This window comes from Monodelphis domestica, chromosome 8, assembly GCF_027887165.1.
Source record: "Monodelphis domestica isolate mMonDom1 chromosome 8, mMonDom1.pri, whole genome shotgun sequence".
Lineage (NCBI taxonomy): Eukaryota > Metazoa > Chordata > Mammalia > Didelphimorphia > Didelphidae > Monodelphis > Monodelphis domestica.
Window position 1 is genome coordinate 166,937,887 of NC_077234.1, and position 15,603 is coordinate 166,953,489.

The 15,603-nt window shown below is 36.3% G+C and overlaps 1 long non-coding RNA gene across 1 annotated transcript; it reads left to right on the forward strand.

Moving 5' to 3' along the window:
* Window positions 1-830: 830 nt before the first annotated feature.
* Window positions 831-9,909, forward strand: LOC103106449 (uncharacterized). Its single transcript, XR_471402.3, has 2 exons — window positions 831-1,004; window positions 9,734-9,909. It is a non-coding gene; the product is annotated as an uncharacterized LOC103106449 (long non-coding RNA).
* The last annotated feature ends 5,694 nt before the right edge of the window (window positions 9,910-15,603 follow it).

Sequence of the window (15,603 nt, forward strand, 5' to 3'; positions counted from 1 at the left end):
TCCTCAGCTGCATTGGATGGCCGTGTTGTCTTTTGTGCTCCAACACGCCCTGAGCACTCCACAGTGCTTTGCTGCATCGCCATCTCAGCCGTTGAACCTTCTTATTGGTTTCTTCTGCCTGTTCCACCGAAACAGTCTTCACATGCTGGGTAAGCAAAGCCCTAGTTATATAAATGCTATATAAAGACATATATACATAAACATGTTATAAAGGAAGTTAATTTTATATTAAACTTAATATGTAAAAGTGCTATATAAATGCTAGCTTAAAATGATTGTATCTTTTAGGATAGCTCTTCTGAGTGAGGGTTTAGAGGTAGAGGGACAGATTAGTATATTTGGCATCAGAGGCATGGATGTGAATTTCAGGTATGTTACTTACACCTTCTGTGACATTGGGCAAGTCTTTGCCTCTCTTGGCCTTAGTTTCCACATATGCAAAATTAGATCATCTCTAAGATCTCTTTACAACTTTAAATTCTATAGGATAGGGGTTGGTTCTGTGATTTCACTGCTACAGGGAATTCCTGGATGAGAAAACTCCATTAATGCAAATTGGCCCTTTCACTGCAATTTATAATTCCTGAGAATTGCTCAGAGTACTGGGAAGTTAAATGACTTACCTAGGATCACAGGAGAAGGATGTTTCAGAGGTGGGACTTGAATCCATGACCAGTTCTCTATCACCACTCCACAGATTGACCTGTTTTGCACAGATGTTGCTTGGCATTGTTGTGCAAACAAAGACAAAAAGGACAGCCTATACTGAAGGAGCTTACAAAAGGGGAAGATGGCAAACACAAATATATCTTCATAATGCAACAGAGTGGGACAAGTGCATGTGATAATGATCTAATGTGATGAGACATTTGAAGGAGAGACAGAGGTTCTCTTTGGGCAGATAAAGAAATAGTCTAAGGTGAAGCATCTGCAATATGGGGCCAAGAAATATGGGAAGGATTCAACAGAGATGTGGAGGGGATTTATTACAAGGGCAGAGGATGGTAAGACTTCCAACCTCCAGAGTTAGAAAACCCAAGCATACATTTAAGGCTCAGAACTTATAGCACAATGAAAGTGTGGGATAAATTCAGTAGTGTGTAGGTAATATAGTTCAGCTGGAATATGTGTGTATGAAGGGAAAATGTATGAAACAGATCTATAAAGACAGATTAAAGCTTGAATAACAAGGGTCTGGAATGACAAACTTTAGATTTCAGACTTTAGACTGTAGATCGTGGGAAGCCAAAGAAGGATTTTAAGAAGGAAAATGGTTTGGTCAGAGCAGGACATTAGAAAGATTATCTTGTTTGTGGTATGTAGGATTAAATGAAGTGGTTAGAAACTAGTAGGGAGAGAAGGGAATAATATTTATATAGCACCTATATGTATGGGCTAAGTGCTTTACCAATATTTTCTCCTTTGATCATCACAACAACCCTATGAAGTAGGTGCTATTATTATCCACATTTTCTAGTTGAGGAAATGTAGGCAAACAGAACTAAAGTGACTTGCCCAAGAACACACAGCTAATAAGTATCTGAGGCTGGATTTAAATGTGGACCTTCCTGATTCCAGGCCCACTGATCTAATCTACATTGTTCCAGTTACTCTTCTTTCTGGATCATTATACCAGCCTTCCCAGATTTCTCTGAATTCTTCTTACTCATCATTTCTATTGACAAATGTATATTCCATTACATGAATATACCACAATTTGTTTAACTTTTCCCTAATTGAAAGGAACTCAGATTATTTCCACTTATTTTCTACTATAAGAAGTGCAGTGGTAAATATTTTCCTTTATATTAGATATTACCCATCTTTGATTGCTTTAGGAAATATAGATAACAGTGGCTGTATCAGGTCAAAGATTACTATTTGGTGACTTTTTTAGAGTATTATTCTAAATTCTTTTCCAGAACAGTTCAGAATTCAACCACAAGTACATTCATGTACTTGTTTTCCCATAGTCCTTCTGATATTTGTTATCATCATCATCATCATCCATCACCACCACCATCACCACTACCACCATCATTATCATCAGCCCTTTTTGCCAAGTTGTTGTTTGATCTTTTCTGTCCTGTCTGACTGCTCATGACCCTATTTGGGGTTTTCTTGTTGAAGATCCTATAGTGGTTTGCAATATCTGTCTCCAGCTCATTTTCCAGAGGAGTAACTGAGGCAAACAGACTTAAAGGACTTTGCCTGGGTTACCCAGCTAATAAATGTTTGAAGCTGGATCTGAAATCAGGAAGATGAGTCTTCTTGACTGTAGGGCCAGCACTCTCGCCACCATTCCACCACCTAGCTGAATCTAAAGCAAAACCCCAGAATATTTTAGTTTAGATAAAGTACAATTTTACTTATTAATACTTTGGAGTATTCTTTCATAAGGCTGTTGATAGCTTATATTTCTTCTTTCAAAAACCACCTGTTATGTCCTTTGACTACCTACTTAATGGAGAATGGCTCTTGTATATTTGTGCATGTATATATACATACACTTGTATAAAATATGCACAATACTATTATATAATGCATGCATAGATGCATGTACCACACAATTATATAGAAATGCATGAGCAAACACATATGTATATGTGAATGCACTTGTGAGTATATATTAATATATACATGTTATGGCATATACATCACATATATTATCCTTATTGAAATGTACTTATGTTCTTTATATTTTTATATCTTATCTTTATTACAGGATCTTGCTGCTAGAAGCAGAAGTCCCCTTATCTTCTCTTTGTCCAAGTTTATTTTCTCAAATCTCTTTTTAAAAAATCATTGCTAAAGCTAGCACAATTGTCATCCTTGCTGTGTCCTCTATATAATTAGAAAGTTTTCTGGGTTTTTTTCCCCTATACAATTAGTGTTAGGTCATTCTTTTGGATAGTATTTACAATATTAAAGAATGCATTTTATCTTTTTCATTTAACAAAAATAAATTCTGTATTTCTCAAAGGCTTTTCCTGATATGTTGACAAAATCATATGATTTTTAGTGTAAATGTCATTAATATGTAATAAAATTACATATGCATTTTTCAAACCCTTATCTTTTGTCTTAGAATCAATGCTGGTTGCAAGGCAGAAGAATGATAGGGACTAGGCAAATGAGGTTTGCCCAGGGTCGCACAGCTAGGAAGTGTCTGAGGCCAGATTTGAACCCAGGCAGGAACTCTTGTCTCCAGATCTGGCTTTCTATCCACTAAGCCACCTAGCTGCCTTTATAATTTTCTTAATGTTGAATTATATGTCTGGTATAATCCAACCCGATCATAATGAATGATCTTTTGAACTCAGTGCTGTGATCTCTTTGCTCATATTTTGTTCAATATTTTTACATTAATATTTATGCAGAATTTTTTATAGCAACAGAATTGTATTTGAAGAATCATTTGTCTATATCTAACTTCAGAGAAGGAATTGATAAATAGAAATAAGTGAGATATAGTTTTAAAGATACATATATCTTTTTGACAAATGATGCCTTCTCTAATGGAGGGAAGGTGAGAGTTAACTGGGCATATAATGTAACAAAAATAAATTTTAAAGAAAAAAATAAACAATAGTTAACATTTGTATATAACTTTAAGATTTGCCAAGAACTTATCACTTATTTAATTCTGACAACAAACATGTGAAGCAGGTGCTATTTTCAACCATTTTGCTATTGAGGAAACTGAGGCTGAAAAGAGTTAAGTAACTTATTTAGGGTCACATAGCTAGTAAGTGTTGGAGGCTGAATTCAAATTCAGATCTTACTCACTAAAACCAGCATTATATCCATTGTGTTACCTGGCTCTCAATAATAGTCTATGATTTTTTTAAAAAGCCCTTTCTCCTCTTCCCCAACCCTTTCTCCCATCTCCCCTCACCTCTTGCTGGCCCTGCTCTGAACCTGACATGTCTTAGTATGTTATTCTCTGACTGTCTCTCATTCTCTGTGTGTGTGTCTCTCTGTCTGTCTCTGTCTCTGTCTCTCTCTATCACATACACACACACACACACACACACACACACACACACACACACACACACACACACACACACAAAGTCTACGATGCTGGCCTATAGTTTTTTGAGGTTCTCTCCCTACCTGCTTTGCCTCTAACCATCTGGGTAATCAGTAGAATATTTGCCTTATAACAAGAGTTTGGTAAGGAGACTATCTCTGTTTTTATAATCATTTCACATAATATTGGTGTTCATTATTTTCTAAATATTTTGATTTTATAATTCAAATAATATGCTCAATGATCACTTCTTTCTTATGTCTATAAAAGTATTTAGAGATATGAAATAATAATATGTCATTTTTCATATTGGTGACTTTTCATCCCAAAATTCTTGATATTTTGCCCAATTTTATCAATTTGTTTGATAAAATTAATGTTTTGTATATTTGATCTTTGATCTCTTTAGAATTATAATATTCAGTCTTCATTTAAGTCTGGAATCCTTCGTATTCCTGTTTATGGTTATCCTAGTGTCCATATTAATATTGATCCCACTTTTTATTGCTCTCTATTCCCAGCACAGCAATAAAGGAACAGAGAACTCAGAGAAAAGGGGGATGAGGTTTTAATTTTATAAGGTCTTAAGCTTAGGGGGAAAAAATACCCCAACCCAAACTGCTCCTTGCATTCCCCCGTATTAAAAGAACCTGAAGCCTAGGGAGTTTCAGTGACATAAAGCTAATAACTAACTATCAGATTCCAGGTCTTCTAACTGGACATTTAATGTTTTGTTTTGGTTTTTACTACATCGCACATCTTAGCTTCTTCAGTCATACTGCGTCTTACTAGAGATGGACAAACTGAGGAGTTTTGGTTTTCCTTTTTGAGAAGAAATCCATCTTACTAGTAGTCAATGTCTGGCAATCAACGAACAACTGGCATTTACCCTTGTGTTCAGCTTCTTGACTCATTTGCCCAACTCTAGCAGCCGAGTAGAGGATGACCTCATGGAAACAAATTGAATATGGTCTACTTTCTAGCTTTTCAGACAGATGCCATTAGGACTCATCAGCAGTTAATAAGGGTTTCTATGAAATAACAAGCCCAGGGTTCTTGTGAGCCAGCTATGCCCACTGCTTGCAAGATGCTGCTTGACTGAACCAAATACCCAACCACTAATTAATTTCTATTTGGCTTCAGGTGTCACAGGGGATTAAAATCCTCTCATTTCCCATTATCGAAAAAGGATAAGCCTGTAATATGATTTTGCCCACTAATTTAAGCCATATCTTATTTGTCAGGTGTTTTTCCTCGCCCATCCTTATTATCCTCTGCAAGGAAAGAAAACAAGAGTTAAGGGCTATTATGCAGCAGCACTAGAAAAATGGGAAAGGTCACCATCTTGTATTTAGAAAACAATGCTTGCCAAGGGGAGAAATTAATCTGGTTGAATACTCAGCAGTCTTGTAGGTCATGGTTGATCTGGTTTCCTGGTCCTACAGGTGTTCAGAGGTCTAGTATCTTTGAGCCACCATGAATTTTATTAAGGATGTGGAGAAAATCTTTATTTACAAATGCTTGATTTGGGGGGGGGGGAGGAATTCAAAAGAGGCAAAAAAGAGGTGGGCAGGGATGGGGAAGACACAAAATTACCCGAATTAGCTATTGCATTTTTCACTTAACTAGATTATAGCTTTGCAATTTGTCCTGTGGAAAAAAGTTTTTGGTTTTCAAATTATTTTTAGAGCTTAGGTGATAAGGGCTGTTTATCATAACAAGCATACCGAAATGGGGTAGTTTGAAATTGGTTTGAGAGTAAAGGATGTAACAAGGGAATCACTTTAAAAGACTGATATATATTAATTTAAGGTCGCCAAGGAATCAGCTATGTAATTCCTAAATGAAAAACTCAAGTCAGCCGTCAGCCTTTTTCAGATCTGTTAGAGCTGACAAGTGTTCAGGCTCTAATTTGAGGGGTTCAGGAACCGAATAGACTATCAGTAAGAAATTTTCCAAGTATGAAATATCCCAATGGTGAAATTTCCAACATTTATAAGTCTAAGGAAATTTGAGGTTTACAAGGAGTAGGGCTCCCACGCCACCTTGAGACTCTCCAAGGGATAATGATAGAGATGAGCGTGGCAACACTGTGCACATGTGATAGGATTTAACTGAAAAAATATTTGAATTTGTGAAATAATTGAATGGTGGGGCAATTTATAGGAGGAGTTTTACTGTCTCTGACTCTTGAACCAAGATGGTAAATCTTTTATGTACGTGTAGGAGGTACAGGCAGCTAAATGGCTCATTGTGTAGAACATTGGGCCTAAAGTCAGAAAGCCCTGAGTTCAAATGTGACCAGATACACTTACTGTATGACCCTGGGTAAATTGTTTAATCTCTTTAATCTTTTTTGCCTTAATCCACTTGAGAAAGACATGGCAAATCTCTCAGTATCTTTGCCAAGAAAATCCCATGGCATGTATTGGCATATACTGTGGTTCATGGGGCCATAAAGAGCCAGAAATGTCTTAACAATAACAAGGAACTACAAAATGGAATTCTCTGAAAAGAAAAAATTCTAAGGTATACTTTCTCTCTCTTTCTCTGTGTACTCTCCAAATACCCCATGCTATGATAATATAACCCACTTTCCAAACAATAAAATCAGAGATATGGGAAAAAATAAAAGTTAAATTATTTGCCTTTCCATTTCATTCTTTTTTTCTCTTTTGGAACCATGACATTTCTGCCACATACCCAGCCCTTTAATAAAACCTTTCCCTCTTGAGCATACACACATTCCATTCTCACATTACCTTGGATGGGGAAATTGCATTAAAATTGCTCAATTTTGGAACAAAAAAAATTCCAAACATCCTACATCTTTTATTTGTTCATGTATTAATTGTCTTCTTCACAATTCCCAAAATAAATTGTTTTTTCCCATTTCAGGTGAGAAAAGAAATGCTTCCTGTTTCCTTCTTGGACTTCTCTCATTTAGCTGAGAGCTGAGATCAAAACAGAAGAATATGACTGTTAGTCAAGTGGCCTCTTGGCTACTTTCTCTCCCAGGAAATCAGCATCCCAAAGCCCTAGGGAGAGGCATGATGATGACAATCCTCCTGTCCTGTACTCCTTACATAATGAAACTGTGACCCACTAGGAGTAAGACTTGGTTTTTGTCACTGCCCTCCCCACTCCCACCCCTCGCTATGATGATTGATATTTTCCACATTTGTTAATGAAAGTAGTCATTTAAATATTGAGTGAAGATGACTCTTTCTCTTTATTTCTCTGAGGATAGTTCGTCTCAGAGGATTAACTCTTAGAGGATAAAGTTCACTCCATGTCTTGGGGAATAGGCCCAGCATCCTTTGAGATTACCTCAGAAAATTAGCATGAAATGAAACACATTTATTTTTGTTGATATATTATTTTGTTGTTTGTTTCTTACAAACATACACACAAAACATTTTCCCCATAACAAAGACAAACAAGCAAAATTAACTAAGGTAACATCTTCTAAAGACCGTGTAGCATTCTTCATCCTTAGTCCACAACCGCTATTACAAGGAGAAGGAAGGTTCTTTCACCACTGGTGGTCTAGAATCAAGACTGGTAATTGCACTGAGTCTAAGCTTCTAACTGATGCCACGATTAGGAGGATAGCAAAAAAATTAGGAAAAAAGAGTTTATACACAGTTTAGTATATTGAGGGCTCATATTTAAAATATATAGTGAACTTTGTCAGATTTTTAAGAATAAAAACCATCCCTCAGTTGATAAATGGGCAAAAGAAATGAACAGGCAATTTTCAAATGAAGAATTCAAAGCTGTATATATAGGTATATGAATAAATGCTCTAAATCAACATTGATTCGAAGAATGCAAACCCAAACAACTGTGAGATATCACATCACACCCATCAGGCTGGCTAAAATGACAAAAGGGCAAAATGACAAATGTTGGAGGGGATATAGAAAAATGAAGACAAAGAGCTATGAATTGATCCAACTATTTTGGAGAGCCATTTGTAATTACACCCAAAGAGGTATAACATTGTGTGTACCCTTAGACCCAATAATACTTTTGCTGGGTCTGTTTCTCAAGGTGATTAGAAAAAAAGAAAAGGAAAAGAACCCATATGTTCCAAAATATTTATGGCAACTCTCTTTGTAGTGGCAAAGAAATGGAAATTGAGGGGTTGATCATCAATTAGAGAATGGTAAAACAAATTAGGGTATATGATTGTGATGGGATACTACTGTACCATAAGAAGAGATGAGCTGGTTGATTTAAAAAAATGAACAATCTTGGAAAGAATAATGTAAGATAATAAACAGTGAAATGAGTAGAACCAAAAGAACATTATACATAGCCACAGAGTTAATGCTGCAAGAATAAAAAGTGAATGTTACCTACAGAAAGCGAACTGAAAGGTGAAACATAAAAGTCTTAAATTATAGGTACATATTGGTTTCCTGATGAGAGGGGGATAGGGAGAGGCTGGGAATGAAGAAAAGTAAAAACTAAACACATAAGAGATTTGTGGTTTCACTTATGTGCATTCTTTTTTATTTGTATATTTAAATTCTTGCTTTGTTGGGTTTATAAAATTTGGAATAAAAAAAGAAAAACAAAAAAATTACTACTATATGAAAATTTCCATATACATAAAATCTTTCTGTCCTTGACTTCATTAGAGGCATGCACCCAATAATTGGATTTCTGGATCAATAGGTCAACAATTTAGTGACTTATTTAGTAAATTTATTAATTCAAATGATTTTCACAAATAGTTGGACCAATTTGAAACTCTACCAACAGTATATTCATATATCTGTCTTCCTATGCTGGAAAGGAACAGAATTAAACTGATTTGCTTCTTCAATAGTCCTTCAGACTGAAGTCACCTCAGAACTAGTTAGTCTGGTGCAGAAATAAAATCAAAATAACTCAGAGGTTTCATTTCTTACTTGGAAAACTGGCAACAATATAAAAGGATAGGAATAGTTAATGTTAGAAGGGTAGGAAAATGACAGGCATATAATTGCTGTTTTTGCTATAATTTTTTTCCAGCTATTCTAGAAAGCACTATTGAATTATACTAAAAAAGTCTATCCTTTGACCCAGAGATCCCAATGATACATATGTAAAAGGTCAAAGGAAGAAGGAAAAGTCCCATCTCTATCACATTTTTAGTAGCACTTTTTTTAGTAGCAAAGAAATAGAAACAAAGTAATAAGTTTATCATTTGGGAAATGGCTAAACAAATTGCTGCACATGAATGTAATGAAATGGTATTACTGTTGAGTAAGAAACGATAAATGTGAGGATACAGAGGATATCTATAAGAATAGATAGGGGGCAGCGGGGTAGCTTAGTGGATAGAGAGCCAGGTTTAGAGACAGGAGGTCCTAGGCTCAAATCTGACCTCCCAGCTGTGTGACCTTGGACAAGTCACTTAGCCCTCATTGCCTAGCCCTTACCACTCTTCTGCCTTGGAACCAATATACAATGTTGATTCCAAGATGGAAGGTAAGGGTTTAAAAACAAAACAAAACAATAACAATAGATAAAACAACGTTTCTTCCCAAATTAAATGTATATAAATATAATAATCAAGTTTGCCCCAAGAAAAAACATGTAACTATATTATTTTCCTCCACCTCTTAGCCATACCATATGCTATTGTACTCATTGGTTAGATTTGCTGAAAAAAATTTCCTTTTTTTGTTGTTCTTGTTACAGGATATGGTTCTCTGTGCAGGGAAGAAGGAAGTGCAATGAGGCTGAAGTATCAAAAAAAAAAGTCAATTTTTTTCTCTTTTATGACATTAACTCTCTCTCTTGCCCCCTAACCCCCTTCCACTTTCTTGCATAATATGGATAATATGAAAAATTATATTAGCGGTCCTTTTTAGCTGCCATATTATACTTTTGACTCATATTGAGCTTGCCATACCTAGAGCTATTTATTTAAATGGACTGCTATCTGCCCACACCTCCTCAATATTCTACTTTTAAAAGTGGTTTATTTTTTATTTAAACATTATACTTTACATTTAAATCATTATATTTCATCTCTTTAGATTTGGACCAATGTTTTAATCTGTCAAGACCTTAGCTATCCATCCTAGAGCTGTGCTATACACAGATTGGATACACATGTCATTTGTGCCTATATTCAAGTCACTGATAGAAATGTTAAATACCACATGCCAAGCTCAGGTTCCTGGGGTTTGAAATAGAAAAGTAAACTGAGGGGAAACTGTTTCTTCTGCAATGACTGTTGTTCTCTGGCTGGCTGTGACTGGAGAGCTGCTACAGGAATCTGAAGCTGCTTATTTGGAATGGAGGTAGGAATGAGAAATGCTGAGGGATGCTGCCCCACAGGGATGCTGGTACCCAGGGGACTGCTGCCACAGAGATGCTGTACACAGGGGACTCTCCATGCTTCTACCACAGGTTCTCCATTAAAGATCTTGGTTCAAATTCACATCCCAACAAAAATATTTACTTTTTAGAGTCAGCTAGTCAACCAGCTACAAATCTATTTATAAGCATGATTATCTAGTCCATATCCCAAGTGCCCAAGTTAGTCCAATCCTTTTCATTCATTGAGACAAATGCTAGGTTTGGACTTGATGATTTCTTAGGTCCCATCTAGTTCTAAAAGTCATTAAGTCTATGAGTCAACAGTGAAACAATAAAAAAAAATCCCTTGGTGCATCTGAAAAATAATTCCTTCTTGCTTCTTCCACCTATATGCTTTGAAAAATAGGATCCTATTAGCATAGGAATTAGAACTGGAAGGAACAATAGAGATAACAAAATCCAATTTCCTCATTTTAGAGATGAGGAAAATAACTAGAACAGATCCATTTAAAGCCAGAAAAACCCTTGGAGATAATCTCATCTTAACCTTTTTTTGAATAGCTGAAGAATATGTGTCAGAGAGGTAAAACAGCTTACCCAAGAGCTAGTGTGACTGAATTAAAAAAAAAAAACACCACCAAACAGACAAGAATATATGTGTATTTTTGTATTATTTCAACATATAAATACTATATACTTTCTATTATACATAATAATTAACACAGTCTATATTAATATATAAGTATGTGCAATATTAATATAACACATGTATATATTACTCACTGAGTTGAGTGAGTTGTATTAACTTTAAAAGATTTTCCATTTTAAACAAATTAAGAATGACAGATTAATGTAGAAAACCAAAGAAAGTCCTTTCAACAACCCTTTATAGGCCTTCCTTTTAGAATAAGGAAATTCCTAAGGAGACACTACCAGCATACTTTGGTAAAGTTGCCTTCTTTGGGATACCTTACTGTTTATTCACTCACTATTTCCCAGATGGTCAATAACAAAGATGAGAATGAAATAGTGGTAGGCTAGTTAATGTCACAAACTTGTCCAAGGCAGAGGCACAAGGAGGAAGATTGTCCCTGCTAGTGTAGACCTGGGGCACATGTGCAATATCTTTGTTGTTGGTTCAAGACTGACATTTGCATGAAAATTAGCTTTTGTTGGGTTAGGAATTTGATTGTTACAACTAACCTAAGCATTCTATGAGGTTCCTTATTTGAATGGTGGGTTGCTGATTTCCTGGCATTGCACCCCTTCCATGTCCCTCCCTTTAATTAACTCAAACTTGTATGTTAGGTTTCTTGCAGGATGAACTGTTCCAGATCAGTGTATTCTATGGGGTTCTACTCTTAAAACTATTGCTGACAAGTCCATTACTGATGTCATTGCTTTTTAGTAGTCAGTCAAAGGATAAAATCAGCTCTCAATGCAAAGGCTTTTAGAAACACACACAATAAGCAAGTATAAACAAAATACTCCACACACCTGCCCTACACATTGTGGTAGACTTGAAGAGAGAGAGGTTTTTGAGGACAAGCCAACATGCAAGAAACAAGCTGAGGACCTGACCTGCCTGTCAATCAAGAAGAAGGTTCCAAAGGGAATGTTCCCAGGAGTTGGCAGTTGAGCCTGACTGAGGGGAGGAAGCTGAGAACAGATCCCCCCTAAGCTTCTGTCCATGGGTGAAGGACCCTTGTAGGTCGAGCTTGACTTTGGGCTTTCTGATCAAGGAGAAACCTCTGTTCTCTCTGAGATTTGACTGACCAAGAGTTGGAGGAAAGCCAAGCTGAAGGAAAAACTTTTCTTGGTGGCTTTGTGAAAAAGAAAGATTTTTTTTAACAGTTGTCCTCCCTCCATCTCTCTCTGTCACAGCTTGTGACAAGACTGATTATTTCCATAACCCTTCTAAATTCTCCTTGTAGTTTAGGGAAACCCTCATCCCTCTTACCTTAGTTTACCATCCTGTTATCACAATAATCCCCTTACCTGAGAAAGAAAAATAGAGTATGTTATAGTCCACTCAGGGGAGAGGGAGGAAGCCAAAAGGCTTCCAGAAGTGGGTGGTTAAGGGAGGGAGTGAGGGAGGAAGAGGGAGGAGGAGGTTAGGAAATAGATTGATCTATTAGTCATCAGTAGGAATCAGTAGGCAAACTCCAGAGCATTCCCCTGTATCAGTATCTCTAAGTGTCTCTCTATCTCTGTAGTACCTCTACCTCCACTGTAACTAAGTACCATCAGGTGTGTCCCCATACCAGCAGCAGTTCTCTAGTCATAAGCCAGAGTGCATCAGTCACTGCAGCAACAAGAAATAGTGTCAACACAGATCACCTTTTCTATTTCAACATGAACTTGGGGATTATTCATCCATAAAGACAACTAGCATCATCAGGACAGTGGACACACATAGAGGTCATGAAGAAATAGGCACCTATATAGGAAACATATATCTCAATTAGATGCAAAGAAGAGTACATATTTCATGCTTATCAGATTTCAAAGCAACTATTTTCTTCTCCCCTCCCCCTGTCAGAGTAGCATTTCTTACAGGTGCTACTGCTTAGTTGTAGTCTGTTGCCTTGAGTTCCTGACAACCCTGAAATCCTTGGTGGCTTTGGGTTATAAGTAGATTGCTACTCCAGAACTGTGGGAATTATCTTCTTTCTTCAAAGGGAAGAATGAATCCAAAATCTCTTTTTAGATAACCCATTGCTTAGAATTTGAATTCAGGAATTCAGGAAGCAAAATCCTTAAATTCTTTTCTCAGTCTGCAAGCACAGATCTTTTGCGCCATGTACTTATGCTCTAAAATGTAATTTTCATTTAAGAGGAAGAAAGACACAACTCTGCACCAGCCTTGTAGTTTTGAAAAGAAACAAGATAAAAGGGAAAAAAGGAGTCCTCATGAACTGAATCATTCGTTAGATGTGACTGTGCCTATTTTCTTCTCTGGTGGTTGCTTCCTTATTTTTAATACTCCCCTTTAGGCTATCCCTGTTCATTATCTATGATGGCATTCAGTCCCATTTTCTGAGTTTCCTTCCTTTTGTCACTCAAAGTCTTAAAAAGGCATGCCCTTACATTTAATTGTTTGAACTGTCTGCTCCCTATATCTTACATGTGTGGTCACAAAAAGTCCAAACAACATTAGTCAGAACTGTAACTTTATTTAGTAGTTTGAAAGACCCTCAGACTTCCTCCCTATACACACTTGCAAACACATTGATTGGAGGGAACTCTCCCCAATTTGTGATAAGTTTGGCCATTCAGAAACATGAAGATAAAAAACAAAACAAAACAATGATAATGGGTTTATTCCTTTTTGTCCGTATTTTTCTCCATATATCAATTTACTCTAATTTTTCTAAGATTTCATTTACATCTCTTACCTCTTTTTTATTTTTTTGGTTTAATTTATCTAGATCTGATAGAGGAAGGTTCAGATCTCTCACTAGTATAGTTTTACTATTGTAAAAATAAATTCTTTAATTTATTTAATTTAACAGTGATGGAAGTAGAAACAGGGGAGCCCCCTGCTGAGCCAGCATCAGTTGTGGGCTGTCAGTTATTGACAGTTAAAGCTGGCAGTTGGTCAGTAAGTTTCAGTCAGGGCTGGCATTTGCAAGGAAGTTGGCTGCTGGACTTGAGTTGGTCATTGGGGGTTGGTTGCTGGTAGTGTGGGTTGGCATTGAGAGGGCTTTTGGCTTTAGCCTTTAGAGGGCTTTTTGCCTCTGGGATCTCTAGAGAGCAGGAGGTCTGTATCATAGACAAGGATCTGCTGGCAATGGGCTACTGACAGTACTGACAGGGCTGCTATAAAAAACTGATTGAACGAGTGAGTGGTAGCTATCCATTATTTTAGGGAGTTAGGTAGGTAGTGAATAATTTATAGATAGTGTAGGTTAGAGTAGGCCTGCTGTGTCAGGAAGAAGAATCTGTCCTGAGAAGATAGTTAGATAGTTTTAGGAAATTTTAGGTAGTTATTAAGAATTTTAGGTATATTTATAGGGTATAAGATTAGTATCTCTATCTCTGTCTTTCCTTCCTTTACTATGTTCTTTTACTATCTATTTAAATTAAACTAAATTGTTATTTGTTAAAAGCAGCTAGCAGTTTTCTTTTCTCTGGCTTAAAGGGAGAATATTAATTTATAATTTGACTATAGTCTCATTAAAACTTAAATTATTAAAAGCCACTCTCTTACTTTGTCAAAACTTCTCTTTTTTATGTTCACACTATCTATTTCCTCCTTAAGCTCCAATAATTTCTCCTTAAAAAATCTGGATGCTATACCATTTGGTGCATACATGTTGAGTACGTCTATCTCTTCATTGTCTATTACTGCCTTTTGTCAGGATTTACTTACCTTCCATCTCTTTTAATCAGATCTATTTTTACTTTGGCTTTGTCAGATATCATGATTGAGACTCTTGCTTTCATTTTCTCAGTTGATGCCCAATACATTTTCCTCCATACTCTTACCTTTTCCCTGTATGTGTCTATCTACCTCATGTGTGTTTCTTGTAGACAACATATGATAGGATTTTGGTTTCTAATCCACTCTGCTAAGAGCTTCCATTTTATGTGTGAGTTCATCCAAATCACATTCAGAGTTATGATTACCACCTGTGTATTACTCATTATTTTGATTTTCTCTTTTAATATTGCACTTTCATTTTTTGCTATTTCCTTCTACACCAGTATTTTGATTTTAATCAGTCCCCCTACTCCCCACCCTTATTTTACTTTCCTTCCCACCCCCTCTCTTCTTATTCTCCTCTTATTTTTCTTTAAGGTCTATTAAATTCCCTACCTTCCTTTCTTTCCCTTTCACTTCCCACCCCACTCCCCATCTTGGTTTTTCCCTCTCAACTTCCCTGTAGGGTAAGATAGAATTCTATACCCCAATGTATCTAGGTGCTCTTCCCTCTCAGAATTGATTCTATTGAGAATAAGGTTTAAGTATTACCCATTACCATTCTCTTCCTCTCCTTCTTATAATAGTATTCTTCCCCTCCACCTCTCATGATCCTCTTTGTGTGGTATAATTTATCCTGTTTTTCTTCTTCCTTCATGCTTCTCTTGGTGCCATTTTCTATTCCCTGCCCCCCTTTTACATATCATCTTAAATCACTTAGTACACCAACCTCTACCTATGAATAATTTTTCTATCAACTATGATAATGAAAACAATTTTTGAGAGTTACAAATATCATTTTCCACATAAAATATAA